Source organism: Denticeps clupeoides, unplaced genomic scaffold, assembly GCF_900700375.1.
Source record: "Denticeps clupeoides unplaced genomic scaffold, fDenClu1.1, whole genome shotgun sequence".
Lineage (NCBI taxonomy): Eukaryota > Metazoa > Chordata > Actinopteri > Clupeiformes > Denticipitidae > Denticeps > Denticeps clupeoides.
Window position 1 is genome coordinate 1 of NW_021630070.1, and position 21,809 is coordinate 21,809.

At 39.0% G+C, this 21,809-nt stretch overlaps 49 pseudogenes; all 49 read left to right on the top strand.

Moving 5' to 3' along the window:
* Positions 1-431: 431 nt before the first annotated feature.
* LOC114782154 (uncharacterized) lies at positions 432-550 on the top strand (annotated as a pseudogene).
* Positions 551-987: 437 nt separating this feature from the next.
* On the top strand, positions 988-1,106 carry LOC114782127 (uncharacterized; annotated as a pseudogene).
* Positions 1,107-2,197: 1,091 nt separating this feature from the next.
* LOC114782136 (uncharacterized) lies at positions 2,198-2,316 on the top strand (annotated as a pseudogene).
* Positions 2,317-2,478: 162 nt separating this feature from the next.
* On the top strand, positions 2,479-2,597 carry LOC114782155 (uncharacterized; annotated as a pseudogene).
* Positions 2,598-2,758: 161 nt separating this feature from the next.
* Positions 2,759-2,877, top strand: LOC114782124 (uncharacterized; annotated as a pseudogene).
* A 161-nt stretch (positions 2,878-3,038) lies between these two features.
* LOC114782173 (uncharacterized) lies at positions 3,039-3,157 on the top strand (annotated as a pseudogene).
* Positions 3,158-5,713: 2,556 nt separating this feature from the next.
* Positions 5,714-5,832, top strand: LOC114782137 (uncharacterized; annotated as a pseudogene).
* A 161-nt stretch (positions 5,833-5,993) lies between these two features.
* Positions 5,994-6,112, top strand: LOC114782138 (uncharacterized; annotated as a pseudogene).
* Positions 6,113-6,273: 161 nt separating this feature from the next.
* On the top strand, positions 6,274-6,392 carry LOC114782156 (uncharacterized; annotated as a pseudogene).
* An 818-nt stretch (positions 6,393-7,210) lies between these two features.
* On the top strand, positions 7,211-7,329 carry LOC114782140 (uncharacterized; annotated as a pseudogene).
* Positions 7,330-7,771: 442 nt separating this feature from the next.
* Positions 7,772-7,890, top strand: LOC114782157 (uncharacterized; annotated as a pseudogene).
* Positions 7,891-8,051: 161 nt separating this feature from the next.
* On the top strand, positions 8,052-8,170 carry LOC114782159 (uncharacterized; annotated as a pseudogene).
* A 161-nt stretch (positions 8,171-8,331) lies between these two features.
* LOC114782174 (uncharacterized) lies at positions 8,332-8,449 on the top strand (annotated as a pseudogene).
* Positions 8,450-8,609: 160 nt separating this feature from the next.
* On the top strand, positions 8,610-8,728 carry LOC114782128 (uncharacterized; annotated as a pseudogene).
* A 533-nt stretch (positions 8,729-9,261) lies between these two features.
* Positions 9,262-9,380, top strand: LOC114782141 (uncharacterized; annotated as a pseudogene).
* Positions 9,381-9,822: 442 nt separating this feature from the next.
* LOC114782142 (uncharacterized) lies at positions 9,823-9,941 on the top strand (annotated as a pseudogene).
* Positions 9,942-10,102: 161 nt separating this feature from the next.
* On the top strand, positions 10,103-10,221 carry LOC114782160 (uncharacterized; annotated as a pseudogene).
* Positions 10,222-10,382: 161 nt separating this feature from the next.
* LOC114782161 (uncharacterized) lies at positions 10,383-10,501 on the top strand (annotated as a pseudogene).
* A 161-nt stretch (positions 10,502-10,662) lies between these two features.
* Positions 10,663-10,781, top strand: LOC114782135 (uncharacterized; annotated as a pseudogene).
* A 161-nt stretch (positions 10,782-10,942) lies between these two features.
* On the top strand, positions 10,943-11,061 carry LOC114782129 (uncharacterized; annotated as a pseudogene).
* Positions 11,062-11,601: 540 nt separating this feature from the next.
* LOC114782143 (uncharacterized) lies at positions 11,602-11,720 on the top strand (annotated as a pseudogene).
* Positions 11,721-11,881: 161 nt separating this feature from the next.
* On the top strand, positions 11,882-12,000 carry LOC114782144 (uncharacterized; annotated as a pseudogene).
* A 161-nt stretch (positions 12,001-12,161) lies between these two features.
* On the top strand, positions 12,162-12,280 carry LOC114782145 (uncharacterized; annotated as a pseudogene).
* Positions 12,281-12,441: 161 nt separating this feature from the next.
* Positions 12,442-12,560, top strand: LOC114782146 (uncharacterized; annotated as a pseudogene).
* A 161-nt stretch (positions 12,561-12,721) lies between these two features.
* Positions 12,722-12,840, top strand: LOC114782162 (uncharacterized; annotated as a pseudogene).
* Positions 12,841-13,002: 162 nt separating this feature from the next.
* On the top strand, positions 13,003-13,121 carry LOC114782163 (uncharacterized; annotated as a pseudogene).
* Positions 13,122-13,282: 161 nt separating this feature from the next.
* Positions 13,283-13,401, top strand: LOC114782147 (uncharacterized; annotated as a pseudogene).
* Positions 13,402-13,561: 160 nt separating this feature from the next.
* LOC114782130 (uncharacterized) lies at positions 13,562-13,680 on the top strand (annotated as a pseudogene).
* A 534-nt stretch (positions 13,681-14,214) lies between these two features.
* LOC114782148 (uncharacterized) lies at positions 14,215-14,333 on the top strand (annotated as a pseudogene).
* Positions 14,334-14,494: 161 nt separating this feature from the next.
* LOC114782164 (uncharacterized) lies at positions 14,495-14,613 on the top strand (annotated as a pseudogene).
* Positions 14,614-14,774: 161 nt separating this feature from the next.
* LOC114782158 (uncharacterized) lies at positions 14,775-14,893 on the top strand (annotated as a pseudogene).
* Positions 14,894-15,053: 160 nt separating this feature from the next.
* Positions 15,054-15,172, top strand: LOC114782131 (uncharacterized; annotated as a pseudogene).
* A 534-nt stretch (positions 15,173-15,706) lies between these two features.
* On the top strand, positions 15,707-15,825 carry LOC114782149 (uncharacterized; annotated as a pseudogene).
* Positions 15,826-15,986: 161 nt separating this feature from the next.
* LOC114782150 (uncharacterized) lies at positions 15,987-16,105 on the top strand (annotated as a pseudogene).
* Positions 16,106-16,266: 161 nt separating this feature from the next.
* On the top strand, positions 16,267-16,385 carry LOC114782165 (uncharacterized; annotated as a pseudogene).
* A 161-nt stretch (positions 16,386-16,546) lies between these two features.
* LOC114782169 (uncharacterized) lies at positions 16,547-16,665 on the top strand (annotated as a pseudogene).
* A 160-nt stretch (positions 16,666-16,825) lies between these two features.
* Positions 16,826-16,944, top strand: LOC114782132 (uncharacterized; annotated as a pseudogene).
* Positions 16,945-17,484: 540 nt separating this feature from the next.
* LOC114782151 (uncharacterized) lies at positions 17,485-17,603 on the top strand (annotated as a pseudogene).
* A 441-nt stretch (positions 17,604-18,044) lies between these two features.
* Positions 18,045-18,163, top strand: LOC114782166 (uncharacterized; annotated as a pseudogene).
* A 161-nt stretch (positions 18,164-18,324) lies between these two features.
* On the top strand, positions 18,325-18,443 carry LOC114782167 (uncharacterized; annotated as a pseudogene).
* A 161-nt stretch (positions 18,444-18,604) lies between these two features.
* LOC114782168 (uncharacterized) lies at positions 18,605-18,723 on the top strand (annotated as a pseudogene).
* Positions 18,724-18,884: 161 nt separating this feature from the next.
* LOC114782171 (uncharacterized) lies at positions 18,885-19,003 on the top strand (annotated as a pseudogene).
* Positions 19,004-19,164: 161 nt separating this feature from the next.
* Positions 19,165-19,283, top strand: LOC114782125 (uncharacterized; annotated as a pseudogene).
* Positions 19,284-19,443: 160 nt separating this feature from the next.
* On the top strand, positions 19,444-19,562 carry LOC114782133 (uncharacterized; annotated as a pseudogene).
* Positions 19,563-20,095: 533 nt separating this feature from the next.
* LOC114782152 (uncharacterized) lies at positions 20,096-20,214 on the top strand (annotated as a pseudogene).
* A 162-nt stretch (positions 20,215-20,376) lies between these two features.
* LOC114782153 (uncharacterized) lies at positions 20,377-20,495 on the top strand (annotated as a pseudogene).
* Positions 20,496-20,657: 162 nt separating this feature from the next.
* On the top strand, positions 20,658-20,776 carry LOC114782172 (uncharacterized; annotated as a pseudogene).
* A 162-nt stretch (positions 20,777-20,938) lies between these two features.
* Positions 20,939-21,057, top strand: LOC114782126 (uncharacterized; annotated as a pseudogene).
* Positions 21,058-21,216: 159 nt separating this feature from the next.
* Positions 21,217-21,335, top strand: LOC114782134 (uncharacterized; annotated as a pseudogene).
* Positions 21,336-21,809: the final 474 nt, after the last annotated feature.

Genomic DNA, 21,809 nt, shown 5'->3' on the forward strand with positions numbered 1-21,809 from the left:
TTTTTTTTTTTTTTTTTTTTTTTTTTTTAAACTTTTCTTCAGGTTTCTTTGTCTTTGTGTGCTCTACAACGATATTCACAGGCTTGGCTATGGAGGTGGGTGGAGCTGAACGATTAGGTGGGGTTTTCAGCCCTCGGCCTTCAGGTGCTACGCACCCTGATGTCAATTTAATATCTGATATGTCATATTAAGCGGATTTTTTATAACAGGGAGTCGGCAATAGGGCCTGCTCCATCCGCTCCATTCATCGACCCAGTATTGCATTGCCTCTAGAAGGTGTGCACTTTATTTGTTGTTTTGCAAATAAAAGCTTACTACTCCAACTTTTTGCCTTTTCTCCATCATAATTTGACAGTAAAGCGGGAGTTTTCACTCTTTGATATGTGTTCAAGTGCCTTTGGTTTAAAGTTCAAGATTTTCAAGCAGAGCTTGTGTACGGACAAACCAGCTGAAGAATGCCCAATCTTGTCTGATCTCAGAAGCTAAGAAGGCTTGGGCCTGGTTAGTACTTGGATGGGAGACTACATGGGAATACCAGGTGCTGTAAGCTTTAACTATTGAAAAACTTTTCAAATGAAAGTATTTACATGGCTTTGTTAGCTTTTTTTGCCTTTCTCCATCATAATTTGATAGTAAAGCGGGAGTTTTCGCACTTTATATGTTTTCAAAGCCCTTTTGGTTTAAAGTTCAAGATTTTCAAGCAGAGTTTGTGTACGGACAAACCAGCTGAAAAATGCCAATCTTGTCTGATCTCAGAAGCTAAGAAGGCTTGGGCCTGGTTAGTACTTGGATGGGAGACTACATGGGAATGCCAGGTGCTGTAAGCTTTAACTATTGAAAAACTTTTAAAATGAAAGTATTTACATGGCTTTATTAGCTTTTTTTGCCTTTTCTCAATCATTATTTGATAGTAAAGCGGGAGTTTTCGCACTTTATAATGTTTTCAAAGTCCTTTGTTGAAAGTCCAAGATTTTCAAGGCAGAGTTTGCTTACGGACATGCCAGCTGAAGATTGCCCAATCTTGTCTGATCTCAGAAGCTAAGAAGGCTTGGGCCTGGTTAGTACTTGGATGGGAGACTACATGGGAATGCCAGGTGCTGTAAGCTTTAACTATTGTAAAACTTTTAAAATGAAAGTATTTACATCACTTTGTTAACTTTTTTAAAATAAGTTAAGGGGTACTTTCTTTATTTAGTATGTTTTCCCGCCTTTTTTTTTTTTTTTTTTTTTTTTAAACTTCTCTTCAGGTTTCTTTGTCTTTGTGTGCTCTACAACGATCATTCACAGGCTTGGCTATGGAGTGGGGTGGAGCTGAATCGATTAGGTGGGGTTTTCCAGCCCTCGGCCTTCAGGTGCTACGCACCCTGATGTCAATTTAATATCTGATATGTCATATTAAGCGGATTTTTATAACAGGGAGTCGGCAATAGGGCCTGCTCCATCCGCTCCATTCATCGACCCAGTATTGCATTGCCTCTAGAAGGTGTGCACTTTATTTGTTGTTTTGCAAATAAAAGCTTACTACTCCAACTTTTTGCCTTTTCTCCATCATAATTTGACAGTAAAGCGGGAGTTTTCACTCTTTGATATGTGTTCAAGCGCCTTTGGTTTAAAGTTCAAGATTTTCAAGCAGAGCTTGTGTACGGACAAACCAGCTGAAGAATGCCCAATCTTGTCTGATCTCAGAAGCTAAGAAGGCTTGGGCCTGGTTAGTACTTGGATGGGACACTACATGGGAATACCAGGTGCTGTAAGCTTTAACTATTGAAAAACTTTTCAAATGAAAGTATTTACATGGCTTTGTTAGCTTTTTTTGCCTTTTCTCCATCATAATTTGATAGTAAAGCGGGAGTTTTCGCACTTTATAATGTTTTCAAAGCCCTTTTGGTTTAAAGTTCAAGATTTTCAAGCAGAGTTTGTGTACGGACAAACCAGCTGAAGAATGCCCAATCTTGTCTGATCTCAGAAGCTAAGAAGGTTTGGGCCTGGTTAGTACTTGGATGGGAGACTACCTGGGAATACCAGGTGCTCTAAGCTTTAACTATTGAAAAACTTTTCAAATGAAAGTATTTACATGGCTTTGTTAGCTTTTTTTGCCTTTTCTCCATCATAATTTGATAGTAAAGCGGGAGTTTTCGCACTTTATAATGTTTTCAAAGCCCTTTTGGTTTAAAGTTCAAGATTTCAAGCAGAGTTTGTGTACGGACAAACCAGCTGAAGAATGCCCAATCTTGTCTGATCTCAGAAGCTAAGAAGGCTTGGGCCTGGTTAGTACTTGGATGGGAGACTACCTGGGAATACCAGGTGCTGTAAGCTTTAACTATTGAAAAACTTTTCAAATGAAAGTATTTACATGGCTTTGTTAGCTTTTTTTGCCTTTTTTTCCATCATAATTTGATAGTAAAGCGTGAGTTTTCGCACTTTATAATGTTTTCAAAGCCCTTTTGGTTTAAAGTTCAAGATTTTCAAGCAGAGTTTGTGTACGGACAAACCAGCTGAAGAATGCCCAATCTTGTCTGATCTCAGAAGCTAAGAAGGCTTGGGCCTGGTTAGTACTTGGATGGGAGACTACATGGGAATACCAGGTGCTGTAAGCTTTAACTATTGAAAAACTTTTCAAATGAAAGTATTTACATGGCTTTGTTAGCTTTTTTTGCCTTTTCTCCATCATAATTTGATAGTAAAGCGGGAGTTTTCGCACTTTATAATGTTTTCAAAGCCCTTTTGGTTTAAAGTTCAAGATTTTCAAGCAGAGTTTGTGTACGGACAAACCAGCTGAAAAATGCCCAATCTTGTCTGATCTCAGAAGCTAAGAAGGCTTGGGCCTGGTTAGTACTTGGATGGGAGACTACATGGGAATACCAGGTGCTGTAAGCTTTAAATATTGAAAAACTTTTAAAATGAAAGTATTTACATGGCTTTATTAGCTTTTTTTTGCCTTTTCTCAATCATTATTTGATAGTAAAGCGGGAGTTTTCGCACTTTATAATGTTTTCAAAGTCCTTTTGTTGAAAGTCCAAGATTTTCAAGCAGAGTTTGCTTACGGACATGCCAGCTGAAGATTGCCCAATCTTGTCTGATCTCAGAAGCTAAGAAGGCTTGGGCCTGGTTAGTACTTGGATGGGAGGCTACATGGGAATGCCAGGTGCTGTAAGCTTTAACTATTGTAAAACTTTTAAAATGAAAGTATTTACATCACTTTGTTAACTTTTTTAAAATAAGTTAAGGGGTACTTTCTTTATTTAGTATGTTTTCCCGCCTTTTTTTTTTTTTTTTTTTTTTAAACTTCTCTTCAGGTTTCTTTGTCTGTGTGTGCTCTACAACGATCATTCACAGGCTTGGCTATGGAGTGGGGTGGAGCTGAATCGATTAGGTGGGGTTTTCCAGCCCTCGGCCTTCAGGTGCTACGCACCCTGATGTCAATTTAATATCTGATATGTCATATTAAGCGGATTTTTATAACAGGGAGTCGGCAATAGGGCCTGCTCCATCCGCTCCATTCATCGACCCAGTATTGCATTGCCTCTAGAAGGTGTGCACTTTATTTGTTGTTTTGCAAATAAAAGCTTACCACTCCAACTTTTGCCTTTTCTCCATCATAATTTGACAGTAAAGCGGGAGTTTTCACTCTTTGATATGTGTTCAAGCGCCTTTGGTTTAAAGTTCAAGATTTTCAAGCAGAGTTTGTGTACGGACAAACCAGCTGAAGAATGCCCAATATTGTCTGATGTCAGAAGCTAAGAAGGCTTGGGCCTGGTTAGTACTTGGATGGGAGACTACCTGGGAATACCAGGTGCTGTAAGCTTTAACTATTGAAAAACTTTTCAAATGAAAGTATTTACATCATTTACATTTTTACATTTACGGCATTTGGCAGACGCCCTTATCCAGAGCGACTTACAACGTGCTTTCAAGTTACCATCGATGAAGAGATCAATTCCGGTTCACTAGGACCCCAACTATGAATACATCTATTTAATTCACTCTGTTGTAGATTCTGTACACAAAGTTTGACAAGAAAATTACAATTTAATCTAAATATTCTTTAAAGAGGAAGGTCTTGAGCTGCCGTTTGAAGGTGCTCAGTGACTGAGCTGTTCTGACCTCGAGGGGAAGTTCATTCCACCACCGAGGGGCCAAGACGGAGAAGAGTCTGGATGAATGTTTTCCTTTTACCTTCAGAGATGGAGGGACCAGGCGAGCAGTACTGGAGGCTCGGAGTAGACGAGGTGCAGTGCGAGGTGTAATGAGGGCTGTGAGGTAGGATGGTGCTGCTCCATGTTTGGCTTTGTAGGCCAGCATCAGTATTTTGAACCTGATGCGTGCAGCTACTGGGAGCCAGTGAAGGGAACGTAGCAGAGGGGTGGTATGGGAGAATTTGGGAAGGTTGAAGATCAGTCGTGCTGCTGCATTTTGTATGAGTTGTAGAGGTCGGATGGTACATAGAGGTAGACCAGCTAGAAGGGAGTTGCAGTAGTCCAGTCGTGAGATTACTAAGGACTGAACCAGTAGTTGGGTGGCCTGGGTTGACAGGTAAGGGCGGATTCGTCTGATATTGTAGAGAAGGAATCTACATGAGCGGGAAAGATTGCTGATGTGAGTTGAGAAGGAGAGTTGGTTGTCTATTGTTACGCCGTAGTAGTCCAGTCGTGCAGTAGTCCAGTCGTGAGATTACTAAGGACTGAACCAGTAGTTGGGTGGCCTGGGTTGTCAGGTAAGGGCGGATTCGTCTGATATTGTAGAGAAGGAATCTACATGAGCGGGAAAGATTGCTGATGTGAGTTGAGAAGGAGAGTTGGTTGTCTATTGTTACGCCAAGGTTGCGGGCTGTTGCAGAAGGAGAGAGCTGCGAGTTGTCTAGGTAAATAGCAAGATCCTGATGTGGTGAAGAATCTGCTGGAATGAATATTAGTTCAGTTTTGGTGGGATTGAGTTGGAGGTGATGGGCTGCCATCCAAGACGAGATGTCTGTTAGACATGCAGAGATTTTGGAAGCAGCATGTAGATCAGAGGGAGGAAAGGAGAAGAGGAGTTGTGTGTCGTCAGCATAGCAGTGGTAGGATAATCCATGTGAGGAAATGACCTCACCAAGTGATCTCGTGTAGAGGGAGAAAAGGAGAGGACCTAGCACCGAGCCTTGAGGGACACCAGTGGAGAGTCTACGTGAGGTAGAGGTGGATCCTTTCCAAGTCACTTGGTAAGATCGCTCATCAAGGTAGGAAGCAAACCACTGCCATGCTGAGCCCCGAATTCCAAGCCTCTTCAGGATTGACAAGAGAGTCTTGTGGTTAACGGTGTCAAATGCAGCAGATGGCTTTGTTAGCTTTTTTTGCCTTTTCTCCATCATAATTTGATAGTAAAGCGGGAGTTTTCGCACTTTATAATGTTTCAAAGCCCTTTTGGTTTAAAGTTCAAGATTTTCAAGCAGAGTTTGTGTACGGACAAACCAGCTGAAGAATGCCCAATCTTGTCTGATCTCAGAAGCTAAGAAGGCTTGGGCCTGGTTAGTACTTGGATGGGAGACTACCTGGGAATACCAGGTGCTCTAAGCTTTAACTATTGAAAAACTTTTCAAATGAAAGTATTTACATGGCTTTGTTAGCTTTTTTTGCCTTTTCTCCATCATAATTTGATAGTAAAGCGGGAGTTTTCGCACTTTATAATGTTTTCAAAGCCCTTTTGGTTTAAAGTTCAAGATTTTCAAGCAGAGTTTGTGTACGGACAAACCAGCTGAAGAATGCCCAATCTTGTCTGATCTCAGAAGCTAAGAAGGCTTGGGCCTGGTTAGTACTTGGATGGGAGACTACCTGGGAATACCAGGTGCTGTAAGCTTTAACTATTGAAAAACTTTTCAAATGAAAGTATTTACATGGCTTTGTTAGCTTTTTTTGCCTTTTCTCCATCATAATTTGATAGTAAAGCGTGAGTTTTCGCACTTTATAATGTTTTCAAAGCCCTTTTGGTTTAAAGTTCAAGATTTTCAGGCAGAGTTTGTGTACGGACAAACCAGCTGAAGAATGCCCAATCTTGTCTGATCTCAGAAGCTAAGAAGGCTTGGGCCTGGTTAGTACTTGGATGGGAGACTACCTGGGAATACCAGGTGCTGTAAGCTTTAACTATTGAAAAACTTTTCAAATGAAAGTATTTACATGGCTTTGTTAGCTTTTTTTGCCTTTTCTCCATCATAATTTGATAGTAAAGCGGGAGTTTTCGCACTTTATAATGTTTTCAAAGCCCTTTTGGTTTAAAGTTCAAGATTTTCAAGCAGAGTTTGTGTACGGACAAACCAGCTGAAGAATGCCCAATCTTGTCTGATCTCAGAAGCTAAGAAGGCTTGGGCCTGGTTAGTACTTGGATGGGAGACTACATGGGAATACCAGGTGCTGTAAGCTTTAACTATTGAAAAACTTTTCAAATGAAAGTATTTACATGGCTTTGTTAGCTTTTTTTTGCCTTTTCTCCATCATAATTTGATAGTAAAGCGGGAGTTTTCGCACTTTATAATGTTTTCAAAGTCCTTTTTGGTTTAAAGTCAAGATTTTCAAGCAGAGTTTGCTTACGGACAATGCCAGCTGAAGAATTGCCCAATCTTGTCTGATCTCAGAAGCTAAGAAGGCTTGGGCCTGGTTAGTACTTGGATGGGAGACTACATGGGAATGCCAGGTGCTGTAAGCTTTAACTATTGTAAAACTTTTAAAATGAAAGTATTTACATCACTTTGTTAACTTTTTTAAAATAAGTTAAGGGGTACTTTCTTTATTTAGTATGTTTTCCCGCCTTTTTTCTTTTTTTTTTTTTTTTTTTTAAACTTCTCTTCAGGTTTCTTTGTCTGTGTGTGCTCTACAACGATCATTCACAGGCTTGGCTATGGAGTGGGGTGGAGCTGAATCGATTAGGTGGGGTTTTCCAGCCCTCGGCCTTCAGGTGCTACGCACCCTGATGTCAATTTAATATCTGATATGTCATATTAAGCGGATTTTTATAACAGGGAGTCGGCAATAGGGCCTGCTCCATCCGCTCCATTCATCGACCCAGTATTGCATTGCCTCTAGAAGGTGTGCACTTTATTTGTTGTTTTGCAAATAAAAGCTTACCACTCCAACTTTTTGCCTTTTCTCCATCATAATTTGACAGTAAAGCGGGAGTTTTCACTCTTTGATATGTGTTCAAGCGCCTTTGGTTTAAAGTTCAAGATTTTCAAGCAGAGTTTGTGTACGGACAAACCAGCTGAAGAATGCCCAATCTTGTCTGATCTCAGAAGCTAAGAAGGCTTGGGCCTGGTTAGTACTTGGATGGGAGACTACCTGGGAATACCAGGTGCTGTAAGCTTTAACTATTGAAAAACTTTTCAAATGAAAGTATTTACATGGCTTTGTTAGCTTTTTTTTGCCTTTTCTCCATCATAATTTGATAGTAAAGCGGGAGTTTTCGCACTTTATAATGTTTTCAAAGCCCTTTTGGTTTAAAGTTCAAGATTTTCAAGCAGAGTTTGTGTACGGACAAACCAGCTGAAGAATGCCCAATCTTGTCTGATCTCAGAAGCTAAGAAGGCTTGGGCCTGGTTAGTACTTGGATGGGAGACTACCTGGGAATACCAGGTGCTCTAAGCTTTAACTATTGAAAAACTTTTCAAATGAAAGTATTTACATGGCTTTGTTAGCTTTTTTTGCCTTTTCTCCATCATAATTTGATAGTAAAGCGGGAGTTTTCGCACTTTATAATGTTTTCAAAGCCCTTTTGGTTTAAAGTTCAAGATTTTCAAGCAGAGTTTGTGTACGGACAAACCAGCTGAAGAATGCCCAATCTTGTCTGATCTCAGAAGCTAAGAAGGCTTGGGCCTGGTTAGTACTTGGATGGGAGACTACATGGGAATACCAGGTGCTGTAAGCTTTAACTATTGAAAAACTTTTCAAATGAAAGTATTTACATGGCTTTGTTAGCTTTTTTTGCCTTTTCTCCATCATAATTTGACAGTAAAGCGGGAGTTTTCGCACTTTATAATGTTTTCAAAGCCCTTTTGGTTTAAAGTTCAAGATTTTCAAGCAGAGTTTGTGTACGGACAAACCAGCTGAAGAATGCCCAATCTTGTCTGATCTCAGAAGCTAAGAAGGCTTGGGCCTGGTTAGTACTTGGATGGGAGACTACATGGGAATACCAGGTGCTGTAAGCTTTAACTATTGAAAAACTTTTCAAATGAAAGTATTTACATGGCTTTGTTAGCTTTTTTTGCCTTTTCTCCATCATAATTTGATAGTAAAGCGGGAGTTTTCGCACTTTATAATGTTTTCAAAGCCCTTTTGGTTTAAAGTTCAAGATTTTCAAGCAGAGTTTGTGTACGGACAAACCAGCTGAAAATGCCCAATCTTGTCTGATCTCAGAAGCTAAGAAGGCTTGGGCCTGGTTAGTACTTGGATGGGAGACTACATGGGAATACCAGGTGCTGTAAGCTTTAACTATTGAAAAACTTTTAAAATGAAAGTATTTACATGGCTTTATTAGCTTTTTTTGCCTTTTCTCAATCATTATTTGATAGTAAAGCGGGAGTTTTCGCACTTTATAATGTTTTCAAAGTCCTTTTGTTGAAAGTCCAAGATTTTCAAGCAGAGTTTGCTTACGGACATGCCAGCTGAAGATTGCCCAATCTTGTCTGATCTCAGAAGCTAAGAAGGCTTGGGCCTGGTTAGTACTTGGATGGGAGACTACATGGGAATGCCAGGTGCTGTAAGCTTTAACTATTGTAAAACTTTTAAAATGAAAGTATTTACATCACTTTGTTAACTTTTTTAAAATAAGTTAAGGGGTACTTTCTTTATTTAGTATGTTTTCCCGCCTTTTTTTTTTTTTTTTTTTTTTTTTAAACTTCTCTTCAGGTTTCTTTGTCTGTGTGTGCTCTACAACGATCATTCACAGGCTTGGCTATGGAGTGGGGTGGAGCTGAATCGATTAGGTGGGGTTTTCCAGCCCTCGGCCTTCAGGTGCTACGCACCCTGATGTCAATTTAATATCTGATATGTCATATTAAGCGGATTTTTATAACAGGGAGTCGGCAATAGGGCCTGCTCCATCCGCTCCATTCATCGACCCAGTATTGCATTGCCTCTAGAAGGTGTGCACTTTATTTGTTGTTTTGCAAATAAAAGCTTACCACTCCAACTTTTTGCCTTTTCTCCATCATAATTTGACAGTAAAGCGGGAGTTTTCACTCTTTGATATGTGTTCAAGCGCCTTTGGTTTAAAGTTCAAGATTTTCAAGCAGAGTTTGTGTACGGACAAACCAGCTGAAGAATGCCCAATCTTGTCTGATCTCAGAAGCTAAGAAGGCTTGGGCCTGGTTAGTACTTGGATGGGAGACTACCTGGGAATACCAGGTGCTGTAAGCTTTAACTATTGAAAAACTTTTCAAATGAAAGTATTTACATGGCTTTGTTAGCTTTTTTTTGCCTTTTCTCCATCATAATTTGATAGTAAAGCGGGAGTTTTCGCACTTTATAATGTTTTCAAAGCCCTTTTGGTTTAAAGTTCAAGATTTTCAAGCAGAGTTTGTGTACGGACAAACCAGCTGAAGAATGCCCAATCTTGTCTGATCTCAGAAGCTAAGAAGGCTTGGGCCTGGTTAGTACTTGGATGGGAGACTACCTGGGAATACCAGGTGCTCTAAGCTTTAACTATTGAAAAACTTTTCAAATGAAAGTATTTACATGGCTTTGTTAGCTTTTTTTGCCTTTTCTCCATCATAATTTGATAGTAAAGCGGGAGTTTTCGCACTTTATAATGTTTTCAAAGCCCTTTTGGTTTAAAGTTCAAGATTTTCAAGCAGAGTTTGTGTACGGACAAACCAGCTGAAGAATGCCCAATCTTGTCTGATCTCAGAAGCTAAGAAGGCTTGGGCCTGGTTAGTACTTGGATGGGAGACTACCTGGGAATACCAGGTGCTGTAAGCTTTAACTATTGAAAAACTTTTCAAATGAAAGTATTTACATGGCTTTGTTAGCTTTTTTTGCCTTTTCTCCATCATAATTTGATAGTAAAGCGGGAGTTTTCGCACTTTATAATGTTTTCAAAGCCCTTTTGGTTTAAAGTTCAAGATTTTCAAGCAGAGTTTGTGTACGGACAAACCAGCTGAAGAATGCCCAATCTTGTCTGATCTCAGAAGCTAAGAAGGCTTGGGCCTGGTTAGTACTTGGATGGGAGACTACATGGGAATACCAGGTGCTGTAAGCTTTAACTATTGAAAAACTTTTCAAATGAAAGTATTTACATGGCTTTGTTAGCTTTTTTTGCCTTTTCTCCATCATAATTTGATAGTAAAGCGGGAGTTTTCGCACTTTATAATGTTTTCAAAGCCCTTTTGGTTTAAAGTTCAAGATTTTCAAGCAGAGTTTGTGTACGGACAAACCAGCTGAAGAATGCCCAATCTTGTCTGATCTCAGAAGCTAAGAAGGCTTGGGCCTGGTTAGTACTTGGATGGGAGACTACATGGGAATACCAGGTGCTGTAAGCTTTAACTATTGAAAAACTTTTCAAATGAAAGTATTTACATGGCTTTGTTAGCTTTTTTTGCCTTTTCTCCATCATAATTTGATAGTAAAGCGGGAGTTTTCGCACTTTATAATGTTTTCAAAGCCCTTTTGGTTTAAAGTTCAAGATTTTCAAGCAGAGTTTGTGTACGGACAAACCAGCTGAAAAATGCCCAATCTTGTCTGATCTCAGAAGCTAAGAAGGCTTGGGCCTGGTTAGTACTTGGATGGGAGACTACATGGGAATACCAGGTGCTGTAAGCTTTAACTATTGAAAAACTTTTAAAATGAAAGTATTTACATGGCTTTATTAGCTTTTTTTTGCCTTTTCTCAATCATTATTTGATAGTAAAGCGGGAGTTTTCGCACTTTATAATGTTTTCAAAGTCCTTTTGTTGAAAGTCCAAGATTTTCAAGCAGAGTTTGCTTACGGACATGCCAGCTGAAGATTGCCCAATCTTGTCTGATCTCAGAAGCTAAGAAGGCTTGGGCCTGGTTAGTACTTGGATGGGAGACTACATGGGAATGCCAGGTGCTGTAAGCTTTAACTATTGTAAAACTTTTAAAATGAAAGTATTTACATCACTTTGTTAACTTTTTTAAAATAAGTTAAGGGGTACTTTCTTTTTTTAGTATGTTTTCCCGCCTTTTTTTTTTTTTTTTTTTTTTTTTTTTTTTTAAACTTCTCTTCAGGTTTCTTTGTCTGTGTGTGCTCTACAACGATCATTCACAGGCTTGGCTATGGAGTGGGGTGGAGCTGAATCGATTAGGTGGGGTTTTCCAGCCCTCGGCCTTCAGGTGCTACGCACCCTGATGTCAATTTAATATCTGATATGTCATATTAAGCGGATTTTTATAACAGGGAGTCGGCAATAGGGCCTGCTCCATCCGCTCCATTCATCGACCCAGTATTGCATTGCCTCTAGAAGGTGTGCACTTTATTTGTTGTTTTGCAAATAAAAGCTTACCACTCCAACTTTTTGCCTTTTCTCCATCATAATTTGACAGTAAAGCGGGAGTTTTCACTCTTTGATATGTGTTCAAGCGCCTTTGGTTTAAAGTTCAAGATTTTCAAGCAGAGTTTGTGTACGGACAAACCAGCTGAAGAATGCCCAATCTTGTCTGATCTCAGAAGCTAAGAAGGCTTGGGCCTGGTTAGTACTTGGATGGGAGACTACCTGGGAATACCAGGTGCTGTAAGCTTTAACTATTGAAAAACTTTTCAAATGAAAGTATTTACATGGCTTTGTTAGCTTTTTTTGCCTTTTCTCCATCATAATTTGATAGTAAAGCGGGAGTTTTCGCACTTTATAATGTTTTCAAAGCCCTTTTGGTTTAAAGTTCAAGATTTTCAAGCAGAGTTTGTGTACGGACAAACCAGCTGAAGAATGCCCAATCTTGTCTGATCTCAGAAGCTAAGAAGGCTTGGGCCTGGTTAGTACTTGGATGGGAGACTACCTGGGAATACCAGGTGCTGTAAGCTTTAACTATTGAAAAACTTTTCAAATGAAAGTATTTACATGGCTTTGTTAGCTTTTTTTGCCTTTTCTCCATCATAATTTGATAGTAAAGCGGGAGTTTTCGCACTTTATAATGTTTTCAAAGCCCTTTTGGTTTAAAGTTCAAGATTTTCAAGCAGAGTTTGTGTACGGACAAACCAGCTGAAGAATGCCCAATCTTGTCTGATCTCAGAAGCTAAGAAGGCTTGGGCCTGGTTAGTACTTGGATGGGAGACTACCTGGGAATACCAGGTGCTGTAAGCTTTAACTATTGAAAAACTTTTCAAATGAAAGTATTTACATGGCTTTGTTAGCTTTTTTTGCCTTTTCTCCATCATAATTTGACAGTAAAGCGGGAGTTTTCGCACTTTATAATGTTTTCAAAGCCCTTTTGGTTTAAAGTTCAAGATTTTCAAGCAGAGTTTGTGTACGGACAAACCAGCTGAAGAATGCCCAATCTTGTCTGATCTCAGAAGCTAAGAAGGCTTGGGCCTGGTTAGTACTTGGATGGGAGACTACCTGGGAATACCAGGTGCTGTAAGCTTTAACTATTGAAAAACTTTTCAAATGAAAGTATTTACATGGCTTTGTTAGCTTTTTTTGCCTTTTCTCCATCATAATTTGATAGTAAAGCGTGAGTTTTCGCACTTTATAATGTTTTCAAAGCCCTTTTGGTTTAAAGTTCAAGATTTTCAAGCAGAGTTTGTGTACGGACAAACCAGCTGAAGAATGCCCAATCTTGTCTGATCTCAGAAGCTAAGAAGGCTTGGGCCTGGTTAGTACTTGGATGGGAGACTACATGGGAATACCAGGTGCTGTAAGCTTTAACTATTGAAAAACTTTTCAAATGAAAGTATTTACATGGCTTATGTTAGCTTTTTTTGCCTTTTCTCCATCATAATTTGATAGTAAAGCGGGAGTTTTCGCACTTTATAATGTTTTCAAAGCCCTTTTGGTTTAAAGTTCAAGATTTTCAAGCAGAGTTTGTGTACGGACAAACCAGCTGAAGAATGCCCAATCTTGTCTGATCTCAGAAGCTAAGAAGGCTTGGGCCTGGTTAGTACTTGGATGGGAGACTACATGGGAATACCAGGTGCTGTAAGCTTTAACTATTGAAAAACTTTTCAAATGAAAGTATTTACATGGCTTTGTTAGCTTTTTTTGCCTTTTCTCCATCATAATTTGATAGTAAAGCGGGAGTTTTCGCACTTTATAATGTTTTCAAAGCCCTTTTGGTTTAAAGTTCAAGATTTTCAAGCAGAGTTTGTGTACGGACAAACCAGCTGAAAAATGCCCAATCTTGTCTGATCTCAGAAGCTAAGAAGGCTTGGGCCTGGTTAGTACTTGGATGGGAGACTACATGGGAATACCAGGTGCTGTAAGCTTTAACTATTGAAAAACTTTTAAAATGAAAGTATTTACATGGCTTTATTAGCTTTTTTTGCCTTTTCTCAATCATTATTTGATAGTAAAGCGGGAGTTTTCGCACTTTATAATGTTTTCAAAGTCCTTTTGTTGAAAGTCCAAGATTTTCAAGCAGAGTTTGCTTACGGACATGCCAGCTGAAGATTGCCCAATCTTGTCTGATCTCAGAAGCTAAGAAGGCTTGGGCCTGGTTAGTACTTGGATGGGAGACTACATGGGAATGCCAGGTGCTGTAAGCTTTAACTATTGTAAAACTTTTAAAATGAAAGTATTTACATCACTTTGTTAACTTTTTTAAAATAAGTTAAGGGGTACTTTCTTTATTTAGTATGTTTTCCCGCCTTTTTTTTTTTTTTTTTTTTTTTTTTAAACTTCTCTTCAGGTTTCTTTGTCTGTGTGTGCTCTACAACGATCATTCACAGGCTTGGCTATGGAGTGGGGTGGAGCTGAATCGATTAGGTGGGGTTTTCCAGCCCTCGGCCTTCAGGTGCTACGCACCCTGATGTCAATTTAATATCTGATATGTCATATTAAGCGGATTTTTATAACAGGGAGTCGGCAATAGGGCCTGCTCCATCCGCTCCATTCATCGACCCAGTATTGCATTGCCTCTAGAAGGTGTGCACTTTATTTGTTGTTTTGCAAATAAAAGCTTACCACTCCAACTTTTTGCCTTTTCTCCATCATAATTTGACAGTAAAGCGGGAGTTTTCACTCTTTGATATGTGTTCAAGCGCCTTTGGTTTAAAGTTCAAGATTTTCAAGCAGAGTTTGTGTACGGACAAACCAGCTGAAGAATGCCCAATCTTGTCTGATCTCAGAAGCTAAGAAGGCTTGGGCCTGGTTAGTACTTGGATGGGAGACTACCTGGGAATACCAGGTGCTGTAAGCTTTAACTATTGAAAAACTTTTCAAATGAAAGTATTTACATGGCTTTGTTAGCTTTTTTTGCCTTTTCTCCATCATAATTTGATAGTAAAGCGGGAGTTTTCGCACTTTATAATGTTTTCAAAGCCCTTTTGGTTTAAAGTTCAAGATTTTCAAGCAGAGTTTGTGTACGGACAAACCAGCTGAAGAATGCCCAATCTTGTCTGATCTCAGAAGCTAAGAAGGCTTGGGCCTGGTTAGTACTTGGATGGGAGACTACATGGGAATACCAGGTGCTGTAAGCTTTAACTATTGAAAAACTTTTCAAATGAAAGTATTTACATGGCTTTGTTAGCTTTTTTTGCCTTTTCTCCATCATAATTTGATAGTAAAGCGGGAGTTTTCGCACTTTATAATGTTTTCAAAGCCCTTTTGGTTTAAAGTTCAAGATTTTCAAGCAGAGTTTGTGTACGGACAAACCAGCTGAAAAATGCCCAATCTTGTCTGATCTCAGAAGCTAAGAAGGCTTGGGCCTGGTTAGTACTTGGATGGGAGACTACATGGGAATACCAGGTGCTGTAAGCTTTAACTATTGAAAAACTTTTAAAATGAAAGTATTTACATGGCTTTATTAGCTTTTTTTGCCTTTTCTCCATCATAATTTGATAGTAAAGCGGGAGTTTTCGCACTTTATAATGTTTTCAAAGTCCTTTTGTTGAAAGTCCAAGATTTTCAAGCAGAGTTTGCTTACGGACATGCCAGCTGAAGATTGCCCAATCTTGTCTGATCTCAGAAGCTAAGAAGGCTTGGGCCTGGTTAGTACTTGGATGGGAGACTACATGGGAATGCCAGGTGCTGTAAGCTTTAACTATTGTAAAACTTTTAAAATGAAAGTATTTACATCACTTTGTTAACTTTTTTAAAATAAGTTAAGGGGTACTTTCTTTATTTAGTATGTTTTCCCGCCTTTTTTTTTTTTTTTTTTTTTTTTTTAAACTTCTCTTCAGGTTTCTTTGTCTGTGTGTGCTCTACAACGATCATTCACAGGCTTGGCTATGGAGTGGGGTGGAGCTGAATCGATTAGGTGGGGTTTTCCAGCCCTCGGCCTTCAGGTGCTACGCACCCTGATGTCAATTTAATATCTGATATGTCATATTAAGCGGATTTTTATAACAGGGAGTCGGCAATAGGGCCTGCTCCATCCGCTCCATTCATCGACCCAGTATTGCATTGCCTCTAGAAGGTGTGCACTTTATTTGTTGTTTTGCAAATAAAAGCTTACCACTCCAACTTTTTGCCTTTTCTCCATCATAATTTGACAGTAAAGCGGGAGTTTTCACTCTTTGATATGTGTTCAAGCGCCTTTGGTTTAAAGTTCAAGATTTTCAAGCAGAGTTTGTGTACGGACAAACCAGCTGAAGAATGCCCAATCTTGTCTGATCTCAGAAGCTAAGAAGGCTTGGGCCTGGTTAGTACTTGGATGGGAGACTACCTGGGAATACCAGGTGCTGTAAGCTTTAACTATTGAAAAACTTTTCAAATGAAAGTATTTACATGGCTTTGTTAGCTTTTTTTGCCTTTTCTCCATCATAATTTGATAGTAAAGCGGGAGTTTTCGCACTTTATAATGTTTTCAAAGCCCTTTTGGTTTAAAGTTCAAGATTTTCAAGCAGAGTTTGTGTACGGACAAACCAGCTGAAGAATGCCCAATCTTGTCTGATCTCAGAAGCTAAGAAGGCTTGGGCCTGGTTAGTACTTGGATGGGAGACTACCTGGGAATACCAGGTGCTGTAAGCTTTAACTATTGAAAAACTTTTCAAATGAAAGTATTTACATGGCTTTGTTAGCTTTTTTTGCCTTTTCTCCATCATAATTTGATAGTAAAGCGGGAGTTTTCGCACTTTATAATGTTTTCAAAGCCCTTTTGGTTTAAAGTTCAAGATTTTCAAGCAGAGTTTGTGTACGGACAAACCAGCTGAAGAATGCCCAATCTTGTCTGATCTCAGAAGCTAAGAAGGCTTGGGCCTGGTTAGTACTTGGATGGGAGACTACATGGGAATACCAGGTGCTGTAAGCTTTAACTATTGAAAAACTTTTCAAATGAAAGTATTTACATGGCTTTGTTAGCTTTTTTTGCCTTTTCTCCATCACAATTTGACAGTAAAGCGGGAGTTTTCGCACTTTATAATGTTTTCAAAGCCCTTTTGGTTTAAAGTTCAAGATTTTCAAGCAGAGTTTGTGTACGGACAAACCAGCTGAAAAATGCCCAATCTTGTCTGATCTCAGAAGCTAAGAAGGCTTGGGCCTGGTTAGTACTTGGATGGGAGACTACATGGGAATACCAGGTGCTGTAAGCTTTAACTATTGAAAAACTTTTAAAATGAAAGTATTTACATGGCTTTATTAGCTTTTTTTGCCTTTTCTCAATCATTATTTGATAGTAAAGCGGGAGTTTTCGCACTTTATAATGTTTTCAAAGTCCTTTTGTTTAAAGTCCAAGATTTTCAAGCAGAGTTTGCTTACGGACATGCCAGCTGAAGATTGCCCAATCTTGTCTGATCTCAGAAGCTAAGAAGGCTTGGGCCTGGTTAGTACTTGGATGGGAGACTACATGGGAATGCCAGGTGCTGTAAGCTTTAACTATTGTAAAACTTTTAAAATGAAAGTATTTACATCACTTTGTTAACTTTTTTAAAATAAGTTAAGGGGTACTTTCTTTCTTTAGTATGTTTTCCCGCCTTTTTTTTTTTTTTTTTTTTTTTTTTTTTTTTAAACTTCTCTTCAGGTTTCTTTGTCTGTGTGTGCTCTACAACGATCATTCACAGGCTTGGCTATGGAGTGGGGTGGAGCTGAATCGATTAGGTGGGGTTTTCCAGCCCTCGGCCTTCAGGTGCTACGCACCCTGATGTCAATTTAATATCTGATATGTCATATTAAGCGGATTTTTATAACAGGGAGTCGGCAATAGGGCCTGCTCCATCCGCTCCATTCATCGACCCAGTATTGCATTGCCTCTAGAAGGTGTGCACTTTATTTGTTGTTTTGCAAATAAAAGCTTACCACTCCAACTTTTTGCCTTTTCTCCATCATAATTTGACAGTAAAGCGGGAGTTTTCACTCTTTGATATGTGTTCAAGCGCCTTTGGTTTAAAGTTCAAGATTTTCAAGCAGAGTTTGTGTACGGACAAACCAGCTGAAGAATGCCCAATCTTGTCTGATCTCAGAAGCTAAGAAGGCTTGGGCCTGGTTAGTACTTGGATGGGAGACTACCTGGGAATACCAGGTGCTGTAAGCTTTAACTATTGAAAAACTTTTCAAATGAAAGTATTTACATGGCTTTGTTAGCTTTTTTTGCCTTTTCTCCATCATAATTTGATAGTAAAGCGGGAGTTTTCGCACTTTATAATGTTTTCAAAGCCCTTTTGGTTTAAAGTTCAAGATTTTCAAGCAGAGTTTGTGTACGGACAAACCAGCTGAAGAATGCCCAATCTTGTCTGATCTCAGAAGCTAAGAAGGCTTGGGCCTGGTTATTACTTGGATGGGAGACTACCTGGGAATACCAGGTGCTGTAAGCTTTAACTATTGAAAAACTTTTCAAATGAAAGTATTTACATGGCTTTGTTAGCTTTTTTTGCCTTTTCTCCATCATAATTTGATAGTAAAGCGGGAGTTTTCGCACTTTATAATGTTTTCAAAGCCCTTTTGGTTTAAAGTTCAAGATTTTCAAGCAGAGTTTGTGTACGGACAAACCAGCTGAAGAATGCCCAATCTTGTCTGATCTCAGAAGCTAAGAAGGCTTGGGCCTGGTTAGTACTTGGATGGGAGACTACATGGGAATACCAGGTGCTGTAAGCTTTAACTATTGAAAAACTTTTCAAATGAAAGTATTTACATGGCTTTGTTAGCTTTTTTTGCCTTTTCTCCATCACAATTTGACAGTAAAGCGGGAGTTTTCGCACTTTATAATGTTTTCAAAGCCCTTTTGGTTTAAAGTTCAAGATTTTCAAGCAGAGTTTGTGTACGGACAAACCAGCTGAAGAATGCCCAATCTTGTCTGATCTCAGAAGCTAAGAAGGCTTGGGCCTGGTTAGTACTTGGATGGGAGACTACATGGGAATACCAGGTGCTGTAAGCTTTAACTATTGAAAAACTTTTAAAATGAAAGTATTTACATGGCTTTGTTAGCTTTTTTTGCCTTTTCTCCATCATAATTTGATAGTAAAGCGGGAGTTTTCGCACTTTATAATGTTTTCAAAGCCCTTTTGGTTTAAAGTTCAAGATTTTCAAGCAGAGTTTGTGTACGGACAAACCAGCTGAAGAATGCCCAATCTTGTCTGATCTCAGAAGCTAAGAAGGCTTGGGCCTGGTTAGTACTTGGATGGGAGACTACATGGGAATACCAGGTGCTGTAAGCTTTAACTATTGAAAAACTTTTCAAATGAAAGTATTTACATGGCTTTGTTAGCTTTTTTTGCCTTTTCTCCATCATAATTTGACAGTAAAGCGGGAGTTTTCGCACTTTATAATGTTTTCAAAGCCCTTTTGGTTTAAAGTTCAAGATTTTCAAGCAGAGTTTGTGTACGGACAAACCAGCTGAAGAATGCCCAATCTTGTCTGATCTCAGAAGCTAAGAAGGCTTGGGCCTGGTTAGTACTTGGATGGGAGACTACATGGGAATACCAGGTGCTGTAAGCTTTAACTATTGAAAAACTTTTCAAATGAAAGTATTTACATGGCTTTGTTAGCTTTTTTTGCCTTTTCTCCATCATAATTTGATAGTAAAGCGGGAGTTTTCGCACTTTATAATGTTTTCAAAGCCCTTTTGGTTTAAAGTTCAAGATTTTCAAGCAGAGTTTGTGTACGGACAAACCAGCTGAAAAATGCCCAATCTTGTCTGATCTCAGAAGCTAAGAAGGCTTGGGCCTGGTTAGTACTTGGATGGGAGACTACATGGGAATACCAGGTGCTGTAAGCTTTAACTATTGAAAAACTTTTAAAATGAAAGTATTTACATGGCTTTATTAGCTTTTTTTGCCTTTTCTCAATCATATTTGATAGTAAAGCGGGAGGTTTTCGCACTTTATAATGTTTTCAAAGTCCTTTTGTTGAAAGTCCAAGATTTTCAAGCAGAGTTTGCTTACGGACATGCCAGCTGAAGATTGCCCAATCTTGTCTGATCTCAGAAGCTAAGAAGGCTTGGGCCTGGTTAGTACTTGGATGGGAGACTACATGGGAATGCCAGGTGCTGTAAGCTTTAACTATTGTAAAACTTTTAAAATGAAAGTATTTACATCACTTTGTTAACTTTTTTAAAATAAGTTAAGGGGTACTTTCTTTATTTAGTATGTTTTCCCGCCTTTTTTTTTTTTTTTTTTTTTTTTTTTAAACTTCTCTTCAGGTTTCTTTGTCTGTGTGTGCTCTACAACGATCATTCACAGGCTTGGCTATGGAGTGGGTGGAGCTGAATCGATTAGGTGGGGTTTTCCAGCCCTCGGCCTTCAGGTGCTACGCACCCTGATGTCAATTTAATATCTGATATGTCATATTAAGCGGATTTTTATAACAGGGAGTCGGCAATAGGGCCTGCTCCATCCGCTCCATTCATCGACCCAGTATTGCATTGCCTCTAGAAGGTGTGCACTTTATTTGTTGTTTTGCAAATAAAGCTTACCACTCCAACTTTTTGCCTTTTCTCCATCATAATTTGACAGTAAAGCGGGAGTTTTCACTCTTTGATATGTGTTCAAGCGCCTTTGGTTTAAAGTTCAAGATTTTCAAGCAGAGCTTGTGTACGGACAAACCAGCTGAAGAATGCCCAATCTTGTCTGATCTCAGAAGCTAAGAAGGCTTGGGCCTGGTTAGTACTTGGATGGGAGACTACCTGGGAATACCAGGTGCTGTAAGCTTAACTATTGAAAAACTTTTCAAATGAAAGTATTTACATGGCTTTGTTAGCTTTTTTTTGCCTTTTTCTCCATCATAATTTGATAGTAAAGCGGGAGTTTTCGCACTTTATAATGTTTTCAAAGCCCTTTTGGTTTAAAGTTCAAGATTTTCAAGCAGAGTTTGTGTACGGACAAACCAGCTGAAGAATGCCCAATCTTGTCTGATCTCAGAAGCTAAGAAGGCTTGGGCCTGGTTAGTACTTGGATGGGAGACTACCTGGGAATACCAGGTGCTGTAAGCTTTAACTATTGAAAAACTTTTCAAATGAAAGTATTTACATGGCTTTGTTAGCTTTTTTTGCCTTTTCTCCATCATAATTTGATAGTAAAGCGGGAGTTTTCGCACTTTATAATGTTTTCAAAGCCCTTTTTGGTTTAAAGTTCAAGATTTTCAAGCAGAGTTTGTGTACGGACAAACCAGCTGAAGAATGCCCAATCTTGTCTGATCTCAGAAGCTAAGAAGGCTTGGGCCTGGTTAGTACTTGGATGGGAGACTACATGGGAATACCAGGTGCTGTAAGCTTTAACTATTGAAAAACTTTTCAAATGAAAGTATTTACATGGCTTTGTTAGCTTTTTTTTGCCTTTTCTCCATCATAATTTGATAGTAAAGCGGGAGTTTTCGCACTTTATAATGTTTTCAAAGCCCTTTTGGTTTAAAGTTCAAGATTTTCAAGCAGAGTTTGTGTACGGACAAACCAGCTGAAAAATGCCCAATCTTGTCTGATCTCAGAAGCTAAGAAGGCTTGGGCCTGGTTAGTACTTGGATGGGAGACTACATGGGAATACCAGGTGCTGTAAGCTTTAACTATTGAAAAACTTTTAAAATGAAAGTATTTACATGGCTTTATTAGCTTTTTTTGCCTTTCTCAATCATTATTTGATAGTAAAGCGGGAGTTTTCGCACTTTATAATGTTTTCAAAGTCCTTTTGTTGAAAGTCCAAGATTTTCAAGCAGAGTTTGCTTACGGACATGCCAGCTGAAGATTGCCCAATCTTGTCTGATCTCAGAAGCTAAGAAGGCTTGGGCCTGGTTAGTACTTGGATGGGAGACTACATGGGAATGCCAGGTGCTGTAAGCTTTAACTATTGTAAAACTTTTAAAATGAAAGTATTTACATCACTTTGTTAACTTTTTTAAAATAAGTTAAGGGGTACTTTTCTTTATTTAAGTATGTTTTTCCCGCCTATTTTGTTTTTTTTTTTTTTTTTTTTTTTTAAATACGTCTCTTCAAGGTGTGTCTTTGTCTGTGTTGCTCTACAAACGATCATTCACAGGCTTGGCTATGGGTGGGGTGGAGCTGAATCGATTAGGTGGGGGTTTTCCGAGCCCTCGGCCTTCAGGTGCTACGCACCCTGATGTCAATTTAATATCTGATATTCATATTAAGCGGATTTTTATAACAGGGAGTCGGCAATAGGGCCTGCCCATCGCTCCATTCATCGACCCAGTATGCATTGCCTCTAGAAGGTGTGCACGTTATTGTTGTTTTGCAAATAAAAGCTTACCACTCCAACTTTTGCCTTTTCTCCATCATAATTTGACAGTAAAGCGG